This window comes from Primulina tabacum, chromosome 12, assembly GCF_025594145.1.
Source record: "Primulina tabacum isolate GXHZ01 chromosome 12, ASM2559414v2, whole genome shotgun sequence".
Lineage (NCBI taxonomy): Eukaryota > Viridiplantae > Streptophyta > Magnoliopsida > Lamiales > Gesneriaceae > Primulina > Primulina tabacum.
In genome coordinates this window covers 20,090,552-20,110,227 of record NC_134561.1, presented here as the reverse complement: position 1 = coordinate 20,110,227, position 19,676 = coordinate 20,090,552, and the positions used below count along the sequence as shown (strand labels likewise).

Genomic DNA, 19,676 nt, shown 5'->3' with positions numbered 1-19,676 from the left:
CTTCTCTCCATATAAGTAATGTCTCCAAATCTTGAGAGCAAATACTACTGTTGCAAGCTCGAGGTCATAAGTTGAGTAACTTTTCTCATGAACCTTCAACTGCCTAGACGCATACGTTATCACTCGATTATTCTGCATCAGGACTGCGCCTAAACCAAGCTTCGAAGCGTCTGTATAGATAACATACTCTCCTTGCCTTGATGACATCGATAGAACTAGCGCTGAAGTAAAAGCTTGCTTCAGCTTCTCGAAGCTCTCCTGGCAGTTTGATCTCCAAATAAACTTCGCATTTTTCTTCGTCAAGGCTGTCAGGGGTACTAAAATAGAAGAGAAACCTTGAATGAACTTCAGTTAGTACCAAGCTAGGCCCAAGAAACTGAGGATCTCGGTCACGCTCTTAGGTACCGGCCACTCTCTAACTGCCTCGTCCTTGCTGGGATCGACCTCAACTCCGTCTCTAGAGATAATGTGGCTTAAGAATGCCACTCTCGTAAGCCAAAACACGCACTTGTTGAACTTGAGAACAGTTCAATATCTTGCAATATCTGTAGAGCTGACTATGCCATTCTCTACTCCTCGAGTAAATCACAATATCATCTATTAAGACTATGATAAACTAATCCACATACGGCTGAAATACGTGATTCATGAGATCCATGAGAATCGTTGGCGCATTGGTCAATCCTAATGGCATCACCATAAACTCATAGTTCCCATATCAAGTTCTGAAAGCCGTCTTATGAACATCGGGCTCCTTCACATTCAGCTGATGGTGTGGAACCCAAAAATCAGTTCACGTAAAACCCATGAATTATTTAAATTGTTAAATTATTTATTTAAGTTTAGAATGATTTTTAACAATGCATGATTTATGAATTGACATTATTTTAAATTATTTATGTGATGCACGTTAAAAATGTTTTCTTGAGTTTCATGTTTCAGGCGATTATTCGATGTGGGATCGGGGAAATGAGGCCGACGACGATTTGGGAGATTTGTAAAATGTGGTATTTAATTTCAAGTCAAGAAAGTGACATTTTAAATGATTTATTAACTTTCTAGCATATTTTTTTAAAATCCTAATTTAATTTATTATGTGATTTTAAGGTGTAAACTTTTAAAATTTATCAATTGTGTATTTTATTTTAATTAGGAGATTTTTGGTAAATTAGTGTGGATTAACATTTAGTTAGATTGTTAATTATTAATTAAGCAAAATTTATTCCCCTAATTAACTAACACACACTTCTGTACACACACACAAACGTTATACACACACACATCTCTTGCACCCTTTCATTTCTTTTTGGAGAAAATTTGTTAGGGTTCTTAGTTCTTTTTCCAATAGCCACCCTCCCCTTAAAATTATTTCAGCAACCACACGTTGATTTTAGCAGCAAAATCGTGCCTCAAGTCGACTGGATCGCTTCCCACACCGCGTCTCTTTGTTATTCGCCGTATCATGAGTTTTAAAGATCAATTGCATGTATATTCTTTTGTTTTTCCATAGATCTTTTCATATTATATGTTTTGATGTTTATTGTGTGTGAAAATTCATGTTTGTTATGAAAAGGTTTGAGCAAAAACTTTTGAAACGATTCTTGAAAGTTTTTAGATCTCAAAACCGGATGTTGCTGTCATTTCGTATACTGTACTTTTTTGGTCGATTTTCTGGAAAAAATTTCAACATATAAAACATAGTACTTTTTGAACCTTTTATTTGATAGAAAATTCGTAATTATTGGACAAGAAACAAGTTAGTTATTATCATTTTCGTGGGACTGCTCAAACTGTGACATTTTTAAAATGTGTTCTTCATGTTTCTTGAGTTATTTGGTTGCAAGCTTTGTTGGGAATCACCGAGTGGTCATTGCTGCGTTTAGGTGTCTCTTTTGTTGTGATCAGTAGTCTTTCGGTGTTTCGTTTTGAATCGGCATGCATTTGGTGGCATTAGAAGGCATAGGGAAGGGAATAGGTAGATGATGGCTTTTTGGGGTTGAATTCGGGCAAGACTAGAGCCGCAGCGCTGCACTAGGAGTGCTGCAGCGCCGCAGAGCTGCAGGGTAGCGCCTAGGCTCCTGTCTAGTGCTGCAGCGCTGCTCTTCAGCGTTTAGGCACTGGTTTTGGTAACTTCGGGCTCCGAGTTTAGGTGATACTGCTTCCTTCGGGTACTAATACGTTATTATGTCCAAGCTTAGTGAGGGTTATATTAGACGTTACGAAGTTTGAATAGGGAACATTGAATTATGGTTTAGGTGAGGTCCGTGTCTTCCTTTTCTTGGGAAATTTCATACTCCAGGTCAAGATTTTTTCGGGGTTTGAGTCATGATTTAGTATGTTGATTAATCGTGGTCAAGTCCCGAGGAGTCTAGAAAGTCATAAGCTATTTAATTACTTCAGTGGTAAGTTGGTTCGGTACGGTTAAGTTATTAAATTTTAAGTTGTTGGAATAATGTACCAGTACGTATGTGTAGCAGTAGCCCCAAGCGAGGTCCAACAAATCCCTCAACGCTTTGTAAGTATGTTCGACGTGCAAAAGAAAATATTTTATCTTTTTGGGGTATGCTAAATGTCTTGTGACCAATTATGAACGGATTTGAAAGCCGGTGAACGTGGCCGGGGACCTCCCCACCCCTAGAAAGCATGACCGGGTTTAGATCACGATTGAAAAGCGGTAAAGCATGACCAGGGACCAATCCACCCGGTAAAGCATGACCGGGGATCTCTTGTATGTGGTAGTGGACATCCCTACCAGCCCAGTACTGTGGTTTAGTCTGATCAGACGCATCTATGAATGAGTCACTTTCTTTGAAACATATCTCTACGTAAAATGATGATGTTTATGTATGCTCAAGTATGTATGATGCAAGTATGTTTATGAAAAGTTTTGAAACAATGGCACGTCTATGTTTATGTATGTACGTTCAATTTTAAGTATGTATGGTCTACTTTAAAAGGCATGTGGTTTTATTATGAATTAATTGTTATTCTCAGTTTATACATGTTGAGTCTTTAGACTCACTAGACTTCGATGCAGGTGAGAACGAGTGCGAGGAGACGGGAGGTGGGGATCAGTGAGTTGGCTCGGACTACGCGGAGGCTAAACCCGAGGACCGCTTACGTTTTAAGAAAATTTTATGCACGTATTAAATACTCTGATTTTCACGAGATTACTTTACCATGTTTAAACAAGTCTTTTGCAAATTTTAGTTGTAGTTGTTTTATTCAATTATTTTAGACGAGCAGATTATTTTTATCGCAATTTGAAAGTTTATTGTTTATTTAAGAAAATTTTTTATTTTCTGCAAATTTTAAGTATCCTTAAAAGTACGGTACGTTACAGATGCTATCCCGAACTAAGATCTATCTACAAGAAAATCGAAGCTCCTTGAAGCTAATTAAACAAGTTCTCGATTCTAGGTAAGGGATACTTATTCTTGATGGTGACTCTGTTCAACTTTCTATAGTCAAAAGAGAGTCGCATACTACTATCCTTCTTTTTCATAAATAATACCAGTGCCCTCACCGGAGAACAACTCGGGCGAATAAACCCTTGTCCAAAAACTCCAGAATTTGATCTTTCAGCTTTTTCATCTCGACGGGTGCTAGAAGATAGGGTGCGGCACTGTACTTGCAATCGATTCAATAGAAAATTCCACCTCTCAGCCTGGTGAATGCTAGAAAATTTCTCAGGAAAGACGCTAGAAACTCTCTCTAAACCTCAACATCCTCTAGCTTCTGACTGTCCGAAACAGGTATTGAAGTAACACTCACTAGAAAAGCTTGGAAGTCTCGTCTCATAAGCTTCCTCGCACAGATACAGGAGATGATAAGCGGAATTTTCTTGTTCCTTGCTGCCTCAAAGACAAAGATTTCCCGTTTGACGGTCGAATGAATACTGACCTCTGTTAGAAATCTATAGAAGCTCCCTTCAAAGATAGCCAATCCATCCCAAGAATGATGTCGAACTCAGACATTGGGCTCGTGGTAACCATCTGATCACCAGAAGGAATATAAACTATAATGCCCAAATCCAAATCCTCGGGTATAATCTTTAGTCGCTTGACAAACATCTCAAATACAAAAGAGTTTGTAGCTCCTGAATCTAGCAATGCATAGGTAGCTACACTTGAAATAAATATCCTTACTGCAACAAATATACCATCAAATCCAATCGAGTCGAAAGCATAATCATTAATCATTAAAAATAATTTTCGAAAATTTCATTTCAGCCCCTAAAAATTTTGAAATCGTCCAATTTGGCCCTTCAAATTTCGAAAATTGCATTTTTTGCCCAATAAATTTCGAACTTAATCAATTTAGGCCCTTACTTCTCTAAATTTATTGTTTTGATCCCTAAAATTCCAGATATTACGAAAACTGCCCTCGAGTTTCTAGAATTCGCAAAACAGCCCCTGAAGTTCTAAAACTTTTGAATTTAGTCTCTGAATTTTCGAAAATTCCAGATTTCAACTTAGAACTTTCGATTATCACGATTTCAGTCCTTGGAATCTATAAAATTGCATATTAACCGCTGAATTCTCGGCCTTGTGCAGTTAAACCCTTGAGTCTCGGTTTTTTTTTTGCATTTTAGCCCCTCTAATTCTTGATTTATGCAATACAATTCTCAGGAGTATTAGCCTCTCTACTAGTACTAGATGAGCATCTAGGAGGAAATTTATCTTAACGTATTCCAATTTCTAACGTAACCAACATGCAATTAAATTTAAGCGTCTAACCATTTGGCTTGTAAGAACCATTTATTGATCTACTTAAAAAGCATATAAACATGTAACTGAAGCATATAAATCATGTAAACATAGAGGTGCTATCATTAAGATCATTTAAATCATTTAAACTTACAGACTTGAGGTTTTAAGACTGAGCTTTCTGGAACTTGTGGTGGCACAACCGTTTACAAGAACATTGTTCTGATACCAACTGAAACGTCTCTAACTCAACATTTATTTTACTCATAACTGCAGTAAAATTCATAAAAACGTAAACTTCAAACCAAATCTAAAACTATCATTTTTCAAAAATATCATAAACGTCATCAATCCTCTCAAAAACCACTCTCACTTCCAAAAATCATTAAAATATTTAAAGTAATGAAAAAACATAATTCTGCCGAAAAAACTAGCAAAAGTCCTCGGGTTAGTGAACCATCCGCCCAGCAAGTTCAATCATCCAACCCTCCTGTCTCAACAATAAAATCCTCATATGCATCATTCACACCTACTGAGTCTATCGACTCAGCATGCCTTAACTATGATAACAAGTAATGTGTATACCTCCACATGCAATAGTGAAAATACTTTTAATAAAATATCTTTTCATGAATACACATAAAATTAAACATTTTCTTTCATCATATACTTTTCATTTCATCATAAACATATACATATACATTTTCTTTGGGGTGAAATTCATTCGTTAATTATGACCATCTTTTCATCTTTCGGTTGATTGATCAATCTCAGCTGTAACCATAGTACTAGGCGGCGGGGTAATAGTAACCTGAAACGACCTCGACTTTTTTTAAAAATAAATATACATAAACTTCGAAAATCACCATTCAAACTAAATTAAAATTTTCATTAAATCCTACGTCGACCTTTAAAAAGATCAACTAACAATAAAATAAACCATAAAAATCCCTAATAAAGTCATTAACATAAATCTTTCAAGCCTTTTATCTATCAAGCTTGTGCATATAATAAAGGTCCTTCGGGAGTGTACTGCAGCACTCGATCCACTCAATCGTTAGCGCCTCCCATAATATCATCAAATACTTCATCATACAAACCTAGTGAGTCTAATGACTCAACACGTTCTAAACATTAATAACAAATAATACATATATAATCACATGCATTTAAAAATCATATTTTTATTTGAAATAGATTTTTGAGCAAAAAATAAACAATTTAAAATAATTTTAAGTATAAATGAATCATAAATCGTAAAAATCATTTTAATCGTAAATCTTTCAACCCTTTATCATTTTGGATGAAGTTTAATCCTTGAAAGTGACTAGCTTTTATCCTTTAGTTGACTGATCAGTCTTCAGCTCCACATGGACCATGGGGATAAGCACTAGGCCCCACCTTGCAAATACAATCGTCGGGGTCCTTTGGTGCCTTGTCCCGTACACGGGGTCCCTTTGGAGCCTTGTCCCTCACGAGATCCCCACAAAATCATTAGTTTACCGTTCCTTCTTAAAACGGATCCCCCACAAATCATATATCATTTATCACAGTAAAATCACATCCCAAAAAATATTTTTCATTTTTCCTTTAAAAGCATAAAATATCATAGTTTTCCAAAAATAGCATTTTAACAGTAAAAATTACACAGTTTTACCATAAATCATAAAATCTCATATTTTCATAAAAATTAACATTTAAAATCATAAAATATCATTTAACATGCATTATGAGCCTTCGGGACTCTGCCAAACTTTTACGTAATTCTCAAGTGTAAAATGACCGTTTTGCCCCTAGACGTAGAATTTCTCGATTTTTTCTTTTTCTTACTTTTAATGATATGGGCTTATCCCAAAAAATTATTTAAGCTTAAATCTAATTTTTCGTAATTTTATTCAGCTTAATTCAAGGCTTTCTAATTAGTTTTTTAATTAACTATTTGTGAGGCGTTTAATTCCTGAATAAATTCAAAACTTAATATTTTATACCAAAATTTTAAACATAACCTTTTTATTACCTAAAATGCCCTTGTGATCCATGAAGCACCCCTGTGGACCATGCTTAATCTTGAAATTCGAAATAATGACCCTTGGTTAAACACACCGAGCCATCTCCCTATTTACTCGGGCCACGCCCAAGCCACCTCGAGCCAAACCCGAGTCAACCCATCTAGGAACACTACTAACCAACCCTGACCCCTAACTCGCGCACAAGCCTCCTGGAACAATACCCTTGTTGCTTGCGAGTTGCATCACACGCCCAAGACTCCTAGTGACCCTAGGACCCTCCTACTCGAGCCATTACCGAGCTCACCTGACCTTCACCGACCCTGGACCATGCCCAGGCCCAACCAAGCCCAGCCCAGGCCCTTGAACCCACGCACGAGGCGCTGAAAGAAGATACAAGGTTGTGTGCATGTTGCTCTCTCACGTTTCCACGAGCCATCCCTGATCCGAGCCACACCAGACCATATTCCGGACCCTACCCCTCTACCCTGTACCATACTTGACCAGATCGGCCATCCCCTAGACACACTGCACTCTCTCCTGAAACACACCAGCCACGAGCATGCTTGGGGGGGAGAGTCCTAGTTCACTAGGACTCTTCCATAGCCACTCCTTCGAACCCTAGCTACCCAAGGACCCAACAAAGCCCTAGATCAAGACCAAAAATGCCCCTGAACCAGCCCTGGACGAGCCCCAACAACCCATGAAAACTATCGAGCCACCTAGACCATAAACAAGCACACAAACTCTTGGTTCAAATCCTATGCTATACCTTCGGTTCCCACCATTATTTTCCTTTAATTTAATTATATTTTAACCATGTTTCATCTTATATTGGCAGCGTACTCGTTAGAAATCATAACGTTTTTCAAATAAACGTAAAAAAAATCATATTTTTGAAAATAAACTTTCTACCGTAAAAGTTATCAAACACCTATATTTTTCATGCATAAAAAATTAAATCATGCATATTATAATTTGTATGATGTTTAAAAGAGTTTGAAAAACGTGCATTTGTGTTTAAAACGCTCGAATACTCAATCGTTGGCGAGGGTATGAAGATGGACGACCGGACGATGAAGAATCCTAGCTTTTCTTCCTCCCCTTAATTTCAAAAATCCTAGTGCATGAAGAGTGTGTTTTCGGCTGATAGAGATGTGAATTATCGTGTTTTGAAAGCCTAGATAACATATTTATATATATAATTGCAAGTTAATGGGCTTTGGTTCTGGGTCTTTATGTTTAGGACTAATTGGGCCTACTTAAAATAATTAAATTGAGCTCAATAACTCTTATTTAATTAAAACATAAAAGTTTATAAAATTAATTTCCCAAAAATAATAATTTTGATCTTTTAAAAACTGGTCGTTTGCCCAAAACCGGGTTCCCGGTTAAAATCAAGCTTGACTCGTAAAATAATTCAAACTCCAACATTTTTAGGAAAATTAAATCATTTTTAATCATATTAGGAAGCCATGCATAATTTAATCAAAAATAAATATTCTTGTTTTAGTCGTCACCGGTCTCCTTTCCCTTGCTTATTATCGAATATTCGGGTAAAATCCTTCAATTTCATGATATCGTGTCATATAGTAATTTAATCATGCAATCATACCTTTAATCATATAAAAAAATATCATGCAAGCATTTAAAATCAATTAGATAAAACAATTAAGCAATTTAAATAATTTTCATGAATGTGGTTTACGTAGGTTTGGTTTTTCGGACGTTACAAATCTTCTTAAATATAATTTCGTCCTCAAAATTTTCCTTGTCTTGGTAATTAAAAAGCTTGGCTCCCTTAATCATTTCCCTCTTAACTCTCTTAGCTTAATTCATGCGCTTCATTTTGGTCCTCATAATCTCAAAAAATTGTATTTCTATCCCAAAAGTTTCCAATGTTGTCTCCTAAATCCAGCTCAAGTAGTGCATGCACCCTATTTTCTTCTAACTTCTTCATTAACCCTATCAAATTCTACACAAATTTTAACATTTCAACAGGAAACATGCAACTAATGTTTATATCATGTATCATAAAAGCGTTTAAAAGAATTTTAGCATATAAAACATAAAGCAGTAAAAACTCACATATTTGAGGCATACACAACCCTTTGGGGAAAACCTGGCTCTGATACCAACTGAAACGACCTCTATTTTTAAAAAAAAAAACATAAATTTCGAAAATTACCATTCAAATTAAATTAACATTTTCATTGACCAAAATAACTTAACATTTTAAACTTCAAGTGCGTAAAATAAATCTCTAAATCGTTCACTAACCAAAAATCCTACGTCGACCTTTAAAAATATCAATTATCAATAAAATAAAGCCTAAAAATCTCTAATAAAGTCATTAACATAAATCTTTCAAATCTTTTATCTATCAAGCTAGTGCGGAAAATAAAGGTCCCTCGGGAGTATAATGCAACACTCGATCCACTCAATCGTCAGCTCCTTCCAAAATATCATCAAATCCTGCATCATACAAGTCTTATGAGTCTAATGACTCGTCACGTTCTAAACATTAATAGAAAATAATACATATACAATCACCTGCATTTAAAATCATATTTTTATTTAAAATAGCTTTTTGAGCATAAATAAACCATTTAAAATAATTTTAAGAATAAATAAATCTTAAATCGTAAAAATCATTTTACTCATAAAGCTTTCAATTCTTTATCATTTTGGGTGAAGTTTGATAATTGAAAGTAATTAGCTTTTATTCTTTGGTCGACTGATCATTTTTAAGCTCCACATGGCCCATGGGGGTGGGCACTAGGCTCTACCATTTAAATACGATCGTTGAGGTCCCTCTAGGGCCTTATCCCAAACACAGGGTCCCTCTAGGGTCTTGTTCCTCACGATATCCTCAGAAAATCATAAGTTCACTGTTCCTTCTTAAACGGATCCCCCACATAACATATATCATTTGTCACAGTAAATTCACATCTCTCAAAATATTTTTTATTTTTTTTAAAAGCATAAAATATCATAGTTTTCCAAAAATAGCATTTTAACAGTAAAAATTGCACAGTTTTAACATAAATCATAAAATCTCATATTTTCAAAAATCATCATTTAAAATCATAAAATATCATTTAACAAGCATTATGATCCTTTGAGACGCTGTCAAGCTTTTACGTAATTCCCAAGTGCAAAATGACCGTTTGACGTAAAATTTCTTGAGTTTATCGTTTTTTTACTTTTAATGAATTGGGCTTATCCCAAATAATTATTTAAGCTTAAATCTATTTTTTCGAAATTTTATTCAGCTTAATTCAATGCTTTCTAATTAATTTTTTAATTAACTATTCTGAGGGCGTTTAATTCACGAATAAATTCAAAACTTAATAGTTTCTTCCCAAATTTTAAACATAACTTTTTTATTACTTAAACTACCCTTGTGAGCCATAAACTATCTTTAAATTCGAAATAATGACCCTTGGCTAAACGCCCGGAGCAATCTCCCTATTTACTCAAGCCACGCCCAAGCAACCTCGAGCCAAACCCGAGTTAACCCATCTAGGAACCCTACTGACCAACCCTGACCCAAGGAACCTGATCCTAACTGATAAACATAAAAATTGTACATTAATCAAATGTTTTATAATATAAATTTACAGTTTTTGTTTTATTAAATGTTTAAATATTATATGTTTTATAATAAAATGTATAAAAAATAAGAGGTTGTGTAATTTTAAGTTTTTACTATTTTTACATGTTCGATAAAACAAAAATAACCTTGCCATTGTAAATGGGATTAAGATGATTCTTGGACCTGTAGAAAGTTGATGATAATATCTATAATATTGGTGACAAGCATGAGGTAAAAATCTTCTCACAATTGTGATCAAATTAAGGAATAAATAATGTAATGTCCGAGATTTTATATCATGTTAATATGAGATTCTTGATTATGAATTGATATAATTATAGACGGGCTATTAGGAGACCAGATTGGCCAAAACATATGAAGGGTGCAATTTTGAGACAGAATTATTGGCGCCCGAGCGGTAGAAAATAACCGCCCGAGCGCCAATGTGCAACGGGAGCATGCTTCGGGCAGAAGATGTGGCGCCCGGGCGGTAGTTTGTGACCGCCCGAGCGCAATTGTGTAATCCGAAGGAGCTCGGACAGAGAATGCCGCGCTCGAGCGGTAGTTTAGCACCGCCCGAGCGCCGACCGAAATTCATGAAAAATAGACACGTATCATTAACCGAACAACTTGATATATATATACGTATATCTTGCTATATTCTTCAAAAACCAGCAGAAGAAACCGTCCGAATTGTAATTTGACTTCAGTACTGCAATCCTATCAACGTAGGCTAAAACATGACGTAAGTTTTGCTATGTTTTGACATGCTTTGAAATTATGTCATTGTCAGAATTGAATAGGATTCATATATGATGTTCTTGACATGTTAGACATCATAGAATCGAAGTTAGATTGAGAAACAGACTGATTATGGAATTGTATGATTTTCTTATTATATTGATTTGAAATCAGACAGATTTAGATTATGAATGAGTTACAGACTATATCGGATATGAGTTATGATTTGTAATTGAGGTCTGTTGATATGATAGTGACGGTGATACTGAAATTGTTCCGTTATACCGTGATTTGAATTGAATCCAGGTTAATCAGATTCAGTGTTGAATTGAGAATAGAACATTGATATTATGATTCTCAATATATCGTTTCAGATTTACAGAGACAGTCTTGAGTTTAGAACTGATATTGCTTCAGACCGAGACTACAAACGGAAGGTATAATTCAATGTAGTATTGGGAGATCGACTTGAGTCGGTTTAGACTTGAGTTTCCCTAAAGCACATACTTTATTTTATTGCATTGATTTGATTGATATACTTGTTCTCTTGAATTATAGATAGCAGGTATTAGACGAGTAATCTTGTGACAGAAGTGTCTGATAGTGGTGGGATCGCCACGGGCACATTGCACGATGTCACTAGGTGGTGTAGAAATCTTGGGACAGATGTGCCTGATAGTGGCGGGATCGCCACGGGCACATTGCACAATGTCACAAGATAGGATATTGACGATAGAACCACAGTCCATGACGGTTAGGTCAGGACACTGGATGTTTGGTTATATCGACGTGGATAGAACTGGAGTCTTTTCTATTACTGTTGGTCGATATATGAATACCACGTCTGGAAATCGGGATCCCTAGACTAGGATTGAGTCTAGTCTGAGTCGTGGAGTCACGAACATTGTCGACAGTTTGATATTGATTATGTTTCTGATTTTGATACATATTACTGATATTTGTTACATGTTTTTATATTGTTTACATGATTGCATGTTCGTTGATTTATACTGGGATTATATTCTCACCGGAATTATCCGGCTATTGTCTTGTTTGTATGTGTACATGACAACAGGTGGGACAGGATCAGGGTCCAGAAGATGAGGAGAGATCGTGATAGAGTGGAGACTTCGGACTTTGATGTATATAGAGTTTTGACACTTGATATTTAGATGTCGAACCTTACTTTTACTGATTTGTAGACGGTACAGGACTTGTACTTTATTTTATACTGAGTTGTATATTAGTTTGATTTCACTATATTCCGTATTTTAAAAAGGAAAAAAAATTTATGACCCTAATTACTTGATTAGTAAATTGATCTTGATGACGATTAAGATTTGATTAGCGTCCGGGTCCCCACAAATAAAGTTACCAAAGTAGTGACAGTTTTACCATGCTGTAGCATTTTGGCCATGTCTCTCAAATTACTTGGTCAAATGGTTAAAACAAATATCACAACTCAAACAACTCAATTATCTACAAGTTTTGTTTTATGTGGAAAGGAAAATTCGGATGAGAATATTTTCAAAAGTGATGTGTATGATAACTTAATTTCTTGGAACACAAATGAAGACTTTTGTGTAAAAAAATAATATTTTATTTGTGGTTGTCTTCCAAAATTTGACTATAAATAGGGGTGCTTTGTAATGTATTGAGATATCCCTCATTTTATGAACAAAAATTTGAGTTCATAATATTTCTCTCTTTATTTTTCCTTTATTCTTCAATTAAATATAATTAGCATATCAATTTCATATTCAAAGTTTTACACTTTGAATAATGAGTAGCTAACTTCCCAGAGTTGAGATGAAAATGTGAAACTTTTGGCATGATAATAAGGTTATTAAAAGGTAAGAATCTATGTTTTATATTATTTAATCATTATTTATTGTTTATGTTATATTTATTTCTTTAAACATTATTATACCCTACTTATAAGTGAGAGTTTTGATTTATTGTTACTATATGTTAAACTAAATTTTTGGAACCATTTAAATGTTAGTCAGGTATTACCAACCATTTAAAGTGGATGCCTTGATTTATTAAATATGAATATATCATAATATTAATTTCTTGGTACCATTTAAATGTTAGTTTGGTTTTACCAACTATTTAAAGTGGGAACCTTAATTTAGTGTTTAAAAATATATATATATATATATATACAATAAATGTGGGGACCCGAACGCTAATCAAGTTCATAATCGTCATTGGGACAATTTAATCAATTATAATAAACATGGTTTAATTTTTTTTTTTTAACGCGAAACGTAATGGAAATCATTCTAATATACATATCAGTATTCAAGCAAAAGTTTGGTACTATATACAATCATTCAAAACTCAGGTTCAACAACTAGCTATCACGTGTTCAAACCCTATCTACAGCAATGTCAAAGTCCGTGGTCTCCACTCTATTCATGATCTCTCGTCATCTCCTCGACCCTGATCCTGTCCCACCTGTTGTCATGCACACATACAAACACGACAACAGCCGGATAATTTCGGTGAGAATATAATCCCAGTATAAGTCAATGTGGTATTGGGAGATCGACTCAAGTAGGATATACTTGGGTTTCCCTAAATCACATACTTATTGTTATTATATGCATTGATTTGATTATTATATGCTGTTCTATTGATTTATAGGAAGCATGTAATAGATGAGTATTAGACGAGTGATCTTGTGACAGAAGTGCCTGATAGTGGTGGGATCGCCACGGGCACATTGCACGATGTCAATAGATAGTGTGCTGGCGATTGTGCCACATTTTGTGACGGATAGGTCAAGACACTGGATGTTTGGTCTCGGCCAAGAAATCACGGCTTCAACCTTACTGAGATCAACAAAAATAGCGTCTCCGGATATAATGTGACCCTGAAATACTACCTGTTTCAACTAAAACTCGCATTTCGACAGTTTAGCATACAATTTCTCAGCTCTCAATGTTTTCAACACAGTTCTCAGATGTTCTGCATGCTCAATCATATTCTTGGAATAAATCAGAATGTCATCAATGAATATGATTACAAACTCATCAAGATATCTCTGAAAGACACGGTTCATCAATCTCATAAATACAGCCGGTGCATTCGTCAAACCAAACGGCATGACAATAAATTCATAGTGTCCATACCTGGTTCTGAATGCTGTCTTTGAGATATCAGAATCCCTGACTCTCAGCTGATGGTATCCAGATCTTAAATCGATCTTGGAATACACTGAAGAACCCTACAACTGATCAAACAAATCATCAATGCGAGGCAAGGGATATTTGTTCTTTACCGTTGCTTTGTTCAGTTGCCGGTAATCGATACAAAGCCTCATCGAACCATCTTTTTTTCTCACAAACAGTACTGGAGCACCCCAAGGAGATACACTCGGTCTGATATACTCCTTGGCCAGTAAATCCTCCAAATGTTCTTTCAACTCTTTCAACTCAATCGGTGTCATTCGGTATGGAGCTCTAGATATCGGAACTGTACCTGGCATCAACTCAATGCTGAAGTCTATCTCTCGAATCGGAGGTAAACCAGGAATCTCATCTGGGAAGACATCAGCAAACTCACACACCACTGGCAAGTCCGCCAATGATGGACTCGATTTCAGTAAATCAACTGAATAGACAAGGAATCCATCCGCTCCTTTCTGCAATAATCGAGTCATATTCATAGCAGATATCAAAAGAATTCTGGTTCGAGAACCCTTACCATAAAATTTCCACTCATCAGCCATCTCCGGTCTGAATCTTACAATCTTGTGGAAACAATCGACTGTAGCCCTGTACTTGGTCAACATATCGATACCGATAATACAATCAAAATCAGATATCCCCAGCACAATACAGTCTAACTCAATCTCATGGCCATCATACTGCAGTATACAAGATCTAAGAGACTTCACTGATATCAAACATGTCCCCAACGGAGAAGAGATAGACACTACCGCAGACAATGACTCAATAGGCAATGCATGACTCAATGCAAATTTCTCAGAAATAAATATATGTGATGCACCAGTATCAATCAATACATAAGCAAGATAACCAGAAATAAAATAGTTACCTGCCACAACGTCATCTGGTGCATCCTAAGCCTGCTCCTCAGTCAAAGCGAACACTCTGGCCTGCTGTCTAGGAGGCTGTCCAACTGTCTGACTACCTCCTGGCCTCGGCTGTGACTGAGCTGGGGCTGGCTGGAAAAAGTGCACTACAGACGGTGGTCGTCTACCAGTCTGAGCTACTGATCCAGATGACTCGGCACCCTGGGATCCCTGAGAACCTCTCTGGGGACATACTCTCGCAAAGTGTCCATGTTGCCTACAAATACGGCAACTGCCAAACACTCCTCGGCACTGCTCTGTGGAATGCTTCCCTCCACAAGTGCTGCAATAAGGTCTTGTATAAATCTGGCCCTGACCAGTCTGTCTCGAGCCACTAGAACTGGATGAACTGCTTCCAGATCTCTTAAACTGCTTCCCTTTATCTTTCAAGAAGTCTTTCTTTCCACTACCACTGCCACTCTCAAATCGAGAAGGTGGTTGCTCTGGTCTCGGTGCTGGAGGCGCAAATGAAGCTCCTATCTGTCTCATCAGACCGGTTTCTGCTCCCTTGGCTCGGTTCAAGGCATCAGTAAAATTTTTTGGCCTCTCGGTATTCACCAAGGTAAAGATTTCAGGATTCAGGCCATTAATGAATTGATCAGCAATGGCCTCGTCATTTTCGGCCACATGTAGAGCAAACCGCAACAAGGTCGAGAACTTGGCCACATACTCCTCAATGTTTAGCTGACCCTGTCTCAAATTGGCAAATTCGGCTCCCTTGTCCTTCCTGTACGACACTGGAAAGAACCTCTGATAAAATTCAGTTCTAAACATATTCCAGGTAATAGTCGTACCTCGATGCTCCAATGCCTTCTTAGTCGTGATGCACCAGTTCTTTGCAACGTCGTGTAACTGGTGCCCTATCAGTTTCACTCTCCTCTCATCGATGTAATCCAGGGACTCAAACAACATCTCAATGTCGTCTAGTCAACTCTCACAATCCACTGAAGTCTCGGTACCTTTAAGAGTTGGTGTATGGAATGACTGAAATCTTTTCAATAATGTCTCCATCGGAGTGGCTGTAACGTCCATTGGAGGATTCGAAGTACGACCCTGTTCTGGTATTCTTCTCGGAGGCATATCTGCTAATCAAAAGGATTAGTAATCCCAAACAATAATTATATTTCAGTCCTCCTGCGATCATCTTACTGCTGATCTAGAATCGGTGCTGATTCATTCTCAATAAAACATATTACCATATCACATCAGATAAGCAAGTAACATGTATTAAAGCAGTAAGACATGCTAGCATTCAAAAGCAGGAAATAAAACTCAATCAACCCCGCTCACTAGCTCCTATCTCAATCTAAAGGATCTATCGCTCTGATACCACCTGTTGTGGGGACCCGGACGCTAATCATACTCTTAATCATTATAGGGAAAATTTAATCAATTATAATAAACAGGGTCTAATTTTTTTTTTAAATGCGGAATGTAATGGGATTCAATCTAATATACATATCATTATTAAAGTACAAATCTTGTACTATATATACAATCATTCAAACTAAGGTTTTACAACTAAATGTCAAGTGTCCAAACCCTATCTCTAGTCCAAGTCCGTAGTCTTCACTCTAATCACGATCTCTCTTCATCTCCTCAACCCTGAACCTGTCCCACATGTTGTCAAGCTCACATACAAACACGACAACAGCCGGATAATTCCGGTGAGAAGTACATCCCAGTATAAATCAACGAAACATGCAATCATATGATAAATATAAAAGCATGAACAGATAACAGCATCATGTATCAAAATTTAGAACATAATCAATATAAAACTGTCAATCGTACTCGTGACTCCATGATTCAGACTAGTCTCAATCCTAGTCTAGGGATCCCGGTTTCCAGACGTTGGCATTCCTATATCGACCAACAGTAATAGAAGAAACTCCAATTCTATCCACGTCGATATAACCAAACATCCAGTGTCTTGACCTATCCGTCACAGACTTTGGCACTATCGCCAGTTCACTATCCTGTGACATCGTGCAATGTGCCCGTGGCGATTCCACCACTATCAGGCACTTCTGTCACAAGATCAATCGTCTAATACTCATATAATATGTGCTTTCTATAAATCAATAGAACAAGCATATCAAATCAAATCAATGCATATAATAACAATAAGTATGTGATTTATGGAAACTCAAGTATATCCTACTCGAGTCATTCTTCTGATACCACATTGACTTATACCTTTCTTTCGTAATCTCGGTCTAAAGAATTGGAAGTTCTGAATTCAAGACTGTCTCTGTCAATCTAAAATGACATTTCGAGAATAATAATATCAACATTCCATTCCCAATTCAATACTGAATCTGATCAATTTGAATATAATTCAAATCAACGGCATAACGGCACAATCCCGATATCCCCGTCAGTACAATATCAACAGATATCAATTACAAATCATAACCAATAGTCGAAATAATCCATGATCGTAGAAATTTGAATAATTTCAATCCAATATCTGAAAAATCATAACAATTGCATAAACGGTCTGTTCTTCGATCTGACTTCAAATATACGATTACTAATATCGCAAGAACACCTTATATGAATCATATCTAATTCTTTTAATCTCCTAATTTCAAATCATGTCAGAAATCAATAAAAATTACGTCCTGTTGTAGCCGTTGACGAGAGGATCACAGAACTGTGTTCGGATTAAAAATCGGATCACCGGTACATGCAAAATCGCAATTCTAGTATCAAATGAAGCTTGAGAGAAATTTTCTGGAAAGTCTCGACTCTTTCTTCCTGTAGATGCCGAGGGAGATGAGAATATATATTTCAAGCAAGCATGGTATGCCAAGTGTCCCACTCAAGCCAATATTGCACTTTAGAACCTGAATTCTTCACTATTTGCAATTTGGTCCTCAAAACTCTTTTTAATTCCATTTCAATCCTCATTAATTACAAAAATCGTGGAATTTAATTCATCATTCCAAAATTCGTAAATTAAATAATCTCGGATTAAAATGATATAATCTCGGGCCTTACATTAAATACTTGACAACATTTATAAGTTTTGGTATATGTTATATACTTATAATATAATAAATTATAACATAATATATATATGATTATTTAATATATTAGAACCATTTTATTAAGTGGATTTCAATAATATTCATTAATGTTAAATTTATTAAAATACCAAGAGTGGATCCTTTAATCTCAACTACTTAAATTAAAATTTTAACAATTAAAAATCATTAATTAAAGATTCAAACAATTAAAAGAAAAAAACAAAAACAAAACAAAAAGACATTGTAATGGACTTGTAATTACCTTAGCTTCCCTGTGGATACGATATCGGACTCATCGAATTATACTACTTGTGGATAACCAACTCTTGGGAGTGCAACGATCAAAGTTGCATCATGTTTTTGGCGCCGTTGCCGAGGAATTATAATTTAATTTCAGGTCTATTTAATTTTGTTTATAATTTGTTTTTCTTTCTTTGAATTTTTATTGCTTTTGTGTGTTTTTCTTTTGCATTTGCATGAGCGTTTGGTCATGTACACTTAGTGATCGACTCATTCGAAATAACCCTTTATTTTCACAAAACATTGCGGAAGAACCCATTCAAGAAAATGAATATTAAATTCAATCTCAACATGATCATGATAGACGAAGAACACTTAGAGATCACATGAATCCTACACGTACTAGTGCACCTTCATGTATAGCTTTTCTCCCTGACGTATCTCATTTCAATTTTAAGCCTGGTATTATCAAACATTTACCCAACTTTCATGGCTTAGATTCTGAAAATCCATACATGCATTTACGAGAGTTTGAAGAATTGTGCCACACATATAATGATCTAAATTGTAGCATGAACACCATTCGACTTAAGATTTTTCCTTTTTCTTTAAAAGATAAAGCTAAAACTTGGCTACAAAATCTTAGATCGGGATCCATTTGAACTTGGGATGAATTGCAACAACAATTTTTGAATAAGTTTTTCTCATCTCATAGAACAAATTCTTTCAAAAGGCAAATAATTATTTTCACTCAAAAACAAGGAGAAACTTTTTATCAGTGTTGGGATAGATACAAAGAATTTCTTAATCTTTGTCCACATCATGGTTTTGAAATTTGGAGATTTGTTTCTCAATTTTATGAAGGCTTGACACCTAAAGATAGGCAAATGGTTGAATTTATGTGTAATGGTACATTTGAAGATAAAGATCCAAACGAGACAATCGAGTATCTCGATTCATTAGCTGAAAATGGTCGAAATTGGGACACTATAGGTACAATCGAACCATCAAACAAGATTCAATTTCCCACATCTGGTGGATGTATGTACACCCTCAAAGATGAACATGATCGCCAAGCTAGATTTACCTCTTTGGCAAGAAAAGTTGAGGCACTTGAATTGAAAAAGAATGGTCAATTAAAATCTACTCAAGAAATTTTGTGTCACATCTGTGACACAAGTGATCATTCTACAAAAAATTGTCCCATTTTTCCCACTTTTAAAAGATGTCTCCATGAACAAG

The 19,676-nt window shown here is 35.9% G+C and overlaps 1 non-coding gene across 1 annotated transcript; it reads right to left on the bottom strand.

The window, feature by feature from the left end:
• Nucleotides 1-19,154: 19,154 nt before the first annotated feature.
• LOC142521580 (small nucleolar RNA R71) lies at nt 19,155-19,263 on the bottom strand. The gene has a single exon (XR_012814285.1). It is a non-coding gene; the product is annotated as a small nucleolar RNA R71 (small nucleolar RNA).
• Between the last annotated feature and the right edge of the window lie 413 nt (nt 19,264-19,676).